Source organism: Protobothrops mucrosquamatus, unplaced genomic scaffold, assembly GCF_001527695.2.
Source record: "Protobothrops mucrosquamatus isolate PMUCROS unplaced genomic scaffold, P.Mucros_1.0 scaffold2151, whole genome shotgun sequence".
NCBI classification, from domain to species: domain Eukaryota; kingdom Metazoa; phylum Chordata; class Lepidosauria; order Squamata; family Viperidae; genus Protobothrops; species Protobothrops mucrosquamatus.
In genome coordinates, this window is record NW_015388249.1 from 43,134 (window position 1) to 49,499 (window position 6,366).

Sequence of the window (6,366 nt, forward strand, 5' to 3'; positions counted from 1 at the left end):
TTACTCTATATCACTTTGAAGATAGTATGGAATAGAGTGTCACAAGGCTTTTTCTCAGGCACTATACTGTTCAACGTTTTTATTAATATTCTTAATTAAGGGGCTGGGGGAGATTATTGTAAAATTTGCAGGTTATGCAGAACTAGAAGGAATGGTTAATAGAAGAGAAGAGAAAGGGAAGATTAAAAAAAAAATACAAACAATGAGCCAAAAGGAACAAGATGGAATTTGGCAGGGAAAACTAAAAATTATATCTCTGCAGAAAAAAGAAAGTCACATTTTGGAATGGGGAAGTTTTGGCTTGAAGTAGTATAAGTAAAATAACAGCTGGATGTTCTAGTGAATCACAAGCTGAACATCAACTAATAGGGTTACTTGCCAAAACAAAAACTCTTTTGGGGGTGTATCAAAAGGGATTTAGTATCCAGATCACAGGAAGTACTTGTTCTATTTTACTTGGTCAGGCCCTATTTAGAGTATTACATTCAGTTTTCTGTGCTATAGTCTAAAAATGACATCAGTGTGGTTATCATGATAGTGAGGAAAGCAGTAACCATGTTCTAAGAGGAGCAGTTAAAGGAACTGGTTATGCTTCATTTGTAAAAGAGGTGACTTAGAGGAAATATGATAGCCACCTAAAGGGCTGTCAAATAGAGAAGGAAGTGGACTTGTTTTGTCATCCTGGAGGACAGAACCAGAATTGCTGTGTTGAAATTACAGGGAAATTGATTCAGGATAAGCATTTAGAAGAATTTCCTGATGGTAAGAGCTATAAATCAGTATAGGCTGACATATGAAGTAGCATGGAGAACACTGGAAATCTTCAAACAGATTGGATAGCCATCTATCTGAATCGTAGAAGTTGAAGCAGGAGTTGAACACCAACTAGCAGTTAAGACATGATGAAAACTTAATCTCACAACACATAAACAGACCCAACCATAGTTTCAACTGGAAACTGAGCATCGTAGACAAGTTAAATCTAAAATGCTAGGTAATCCCTGGAAGCTTGATATTCAGATCTATCAGCTGTCAATAGACACATAGAAATAAACCACATTTATACACCATTCAAATGACACAATACAAAAACCTAGGAAAGAAACAGACTAGAACACATTCTCTTCAATACCTACACCCAGATAAACAGACAAACAAAAAATAATATTCTAATCAAGGAAGTATGAAGGAGAAAACCCACAGCATCAATCCCAGCCCCAACACTGGCAGAGCAAGCAATTGTATTTAAGTGGGGAGCAAACCCCATACTCATTTGCATAGATTATGTTACCTAGTTGGGTAATGAAACATCTGCAACAAACAACCAAGTTCAGAGAGCACCAAGGATTCTACAGGTCAAACCTGAACTACATGAGACCTTGGAAAAGGTTCAGAGAAAGGCAACTAAGATGATCAAAGGCCTGGAGACTAAAACATATGAAGAACGGCTGCAGGACTCAGATATGGCCAGTCTAAAGAAAAGAAGAAATAGGGGGGGTAGGATAGCAGCACTCCAGTATTTGAGAGGCTGCCACTAAGATGAGGGGATCAAATTATTCTCCAAAGCACCTGAAGGCGGGACAAGAAACAATGGTTGGAAACTGAGGCAACCTAGAATTAAGGAGAGGGTTCCTAACAGTGAGGACAGTTAAGCGGTGGAACAGTTTGCCTTCAGAGATCATGGGCGCTCCATCACTGGAGGTTTTTAAGAAGAGACTGGACAGTCACTTCTCTGAGATGTTATAGGTTCTCCTGCTTGAGCGGGGAGGCTGGACTAGAAGACCTCCAAGGTTCCTTCCAGCTCTATTCTATTCTTCTATTGGAAATTGCATATATATATTTGTGGCCAGAAAACATTAATTGTTAAGTTCTGTTTTGTAAGAAATAAACCTGGGGTTTTGTGTGAAGCAGATTCCGTATCCAAATTCTGATTTTCATGTTGGATGTGAATATATACATTTTCACAATATAGTCAGTGACAGATAAGCAAATGTAAAAACCTTAGTCGTACCAATTGTGCTTGCTGCTGGACACTGGGGCTTCGCTGCTATGGCTACTGGACATCTTCCTGTACCATCTTGTTGGTTGCTGGGGCTTTAGAGCAGAGGCGGGGGGGGGGAGGGATAGAGTGGCAGAGTATTGTGGACTCCCCTTTTCTCATTGAGGCTACTTCATCTTCCCTGGATAACCCTGAGAATAAGGAAGAGGACATGATCCATCTGCTAGACCCACTATAGAAGACTGATTCCTCCTGGGTGAGAACCAGAGAAGAATAGGAGTGTGAGTGTGTGTGTGTGTGTGTGTGTGTGTGAGAGAGAGAGAGAGAGAGAGAGAGAGAGTGAGAGAGAGAGAGAGAGAGAGAGAGAGAGAGAGAGAGAGAGAGAGAGAATGGGAGCCTTCTAGCAGCTGGTGGGAGCAGCAAGGGAGAGTTCCTGTATTAGCGAGTATTAGTATGTATATGTGTGTTGCAGTGTGTGTATGTTTTGTAGAGCCATGGTAGTTAGCTAGGTATCCTGATGATGCTGAGAGCTAGTGAGGCTAATGTGCTTTGGATGCTTGGCTTCCCTGCTCAAGAATGGTTGCAGAAATCAGTGGAAGATTTCTGATTTTGGGAATTGGGGGCCTTAATTTTGAGCTGGGGCTCCCAGTACAAGAGTGGAGGCAAGCCTGAGTATCGTGGTGGTGATGAGTAAGGGGAGTCAGGTAGCCTGCTATTCCTAGGGAATGCAGGACTGTTGTTTTACCCTGGTTTTATGTTTCAGCTCCTTGGTCTCAGCCACTGACCTTCAGTGGTCCTGACTTTTGGCGGCGGCTGCTGCTTTTAAATGTTAACATGTTTTAAATGTTTTTTACCTTCTGAAAAGAAAGCGGTATACAGTTTGATATAATAGGAATGTCTTACCCTGTGTAATTTGTAAACAATGTGGAACATATTTCTTTTTGAAATGATCTTATCTAGAAATGCCATCTTTATTTTTTAGTGAACTCACAAACCACCAACTAACAAAGTATTTTATTAGTTCCTTCATCTCCAAATACAGATTTCCTATTAAACTTTGAGAAACACTACATGAAAACTGCAGTTTTAATTCAAGACAGCAGAGGAACTTGTCTAATGCTACCATCAAAACCAATAATAATAGCTAAAATTTAAAACTGTTGAAATGAAAGAAGATTGGTTCCCTCACCTAGAGAAGATGTCCAGATGTAAAAAAGAACTGTAGCTTTTCAGTATATTCTGCAACTACTAATCCCTACAAATACCTGTTCCTCCATGCGTAGTGCCTCAGGGGTAGAGGGGCAATGTAATAGGATCCTTGTAGTATGTACAAAAGCTGGATTAGGATGGGGATGGAGGGCAGCCAAATTATAAGACATAATTGGTCAGACAGAAGGAAATTTAATCTAGCAACTTGGTTCTATATCTTGCCAATCAAATCCAGGAAAGCAAGATGCAGGAATACTAGGTATGTTTCCCATCTTGAGTTGAAAATAACAATACAAGACCAAGCTTAAGAACAAATGAGTACAAAGTCAGAATTGAGAAGATAGCAACAGAAAGCAAATGTCACCTCTGCAAAGAAACTGAAAAAACAGTGAACCACCTAGTTAGCTGCTGCAAGATTGCACAGACTGACTACAAACAACAGCATGACAAAGTAGCAATAATAATGCATCGGAATATCTGCAAAAATATACCATTTGCCTGCAAGTGAGAATTGGTGAGATCACAAAATAGACAAAACAATGGATAATGAAGATGCTAAAGTGCTCTGGGACTTTAGAATTCAAACAGACAAGCACCTGCCACATAACATCCCAGAGTTAACAATTGTTGATAAGAAAGACAAAAAAGTCTGGATTGTGGGTGTGGCAGTACCTGGAGTCAGCAGAACAGAAGAAAAGAAAGCAAAGATAGAACAAAAGAAAGCAAAGATAGTACCAACAGTAATAGGTTCCTTGGGTGCATCCCAAAACAATTAGAGCACCACTTGAATACCATAGGCATTAAAACAAATCACCATCAATCAATTGCAAAAGGCAGTTTTACACAGAACAGCTTACATCTTGCGACAATATCTTTAACAACAACATCTGCCTATCTCAGGTTCTTGGAAAAAACTCAATAGATGGATAAAAGTGCGAGGAGGAGGAGGAGGAGGAGGAGGAAGAGGAGAAGGAAGGAAGAAAGGAAGAGGAAGAGGAACAAGAAGGGGAGGGGGAGGCCAACTGGATTTATTTCTTGAAGGTTTCCTTCAACTTTCATAATGATTAACAATAGCTTTATGCCTCATCCAATTATCTCCCGCTTTTTATCAATTCTAGGCTTCCTAAAGCCACTTATATGTACAGTTATTTAAAAAAACACAAACTTTCCAATTTCAGTACTTCACTATTGTCAAAGCATTTCCAATCTCCAATAATCCATTATACTTACCAGTTTGCCCAAAACGTTCTCTTAAATAACTCACATCACAACGTCTATTGGAAATTGCTGTGCTGTGCTGGTCTAGTTTCAGCTGAGGATGCTTCTCCCAGATGCGGGAAGGAGATGCAAATGAGAGAATGTTCCGGATGCTCCCAGCCAATCCGCTCAGTGGGGCCACGCCCACTGTACGTGCAGCTCAGCACTCTAGACAGAGCCAGGAAGTATTTCCCACCCTCCCCACCCTTCCTCTCTGTATCAGAAAAGATAGTTCTTGACTGAGCTATGTATTTTTCGGCAAGGGGCACTGTATAGAATGAAGTAGCAGGACAGAATATTCTCTTACTAAGTGAGCTTGTTCAGGATTTATTGGTACTGCAGATTGAACCCAATCTATAATTTTCCATTAGGCAGAATGCTTTACATTAATTTTTGAAGGACTGTCATAGAAACAATATGTGATTAGATGTTACGAGGTAAAGTATTTGTGGATAATTTTACAAGAAAGACAAAAAGCTAATAACCTGAAGAGATATAAGGAGAAGAAAGACAGAGAAAAAGGGGGGAGGGATAGTTAGGATATATAAAGAAGTAAAAGATGAGCTTATGAAAAGTAATGTTGTTATGTAACTTTTATTTAAGGTTACTGTTAAATCAATCTGTGATAGTTTGTAAATACTAGTCCTGAAAAAATGAGAGCAAAGTTTAAATATTATTCACTCCATACTGGTAAGAGAGCAGATAATCAATATATTTAATTAATATTTATTATATACTGTTTGGTTATAGTACGTTATGTGAATGAAATTATTGTGAAGATGTGGAATTACAGAAGTTTTTTTTAATAGGTGGTTGACACTTATTAAGGAAATCATTAAGCGGTCGATTAAATAATATGTGAGGACTTCCAACCTTATTTATTACACTTGATGAGAAATTGCCCACGTCTTTGTGGCATATAATTAAAAAAAGACCATAACAATTTTTTTATGACTCTAAATCCAATCAAAATAGATTTCAAAACAGAGAGGAAAAAGAAATAATTATTCCTTTTGCGTTTAGAGTAGACGCTTAAAAAACAAACAAACCAGTATTACTCTACCTAGGTTGTTTTCCCACCCCTTCAGAAAATAACGACACTGGTTTTGTGTGCATGCACACGCCCAAACACAAATACACTCCCCCTCCGCTGACAGTTCAAATTCTAATTTGGCAAAACAGACCAGTCAGAGGGGGGACTGGAAAAACACGAGTAATGTTCAGGTAGTGCTTCTCTCTCTTTCTCTTTTATTACTGGGAGGGGGGGATTTCTTATTATTGGACATTGGCTGTTCAGCTTTGCTACATGTACAGCCTGGACCAGACACATAATTACCGATGCGCGAGAAGCAGGAAGGAGACTCCGATGCTTTCACATAATATTAGAAGACCACCATTACAGCGGTACGAAGACATAAATATATGATGCTCTGAGCTTGGTTGTTGCTGTGGGTAATGAAACGTCTGCAAGAAGACGACCAAGCTCAGAGAGCATCAAGGACCCCTCATTTCATCCCTGAGCTATACATATTCTTTTATCGGTAAAATAAATATATCTTAAATAAATGAATAACACTGCAGCAGGGAAAACCAGTAATTGATATCTCCCCAGGACCCTTCATTCATTCCGATTCCAAGACAAAAAAAAATAAAACGACGCTCACTCCGCCTTCCAGGATGGTGACGTCAGTTTTTTAAAAAAAAGCGGAGCGAAGAACCCAAAGTAGCCTGGATTGGTCTGATTCTTTTCCTCCGCCCCCAAATGGAACGAACCCTTTCGAAGGCGGCGCGTTGTGAGTCCGTGTTAAGCAGATTCGAAGTTCTCTTACCTTGGCCGGAGAACGGGTTAAGTAGAATCCCGCCCATTCGGCAAGGCGTAGTTGTTTGCGCGTGCGCAGTCG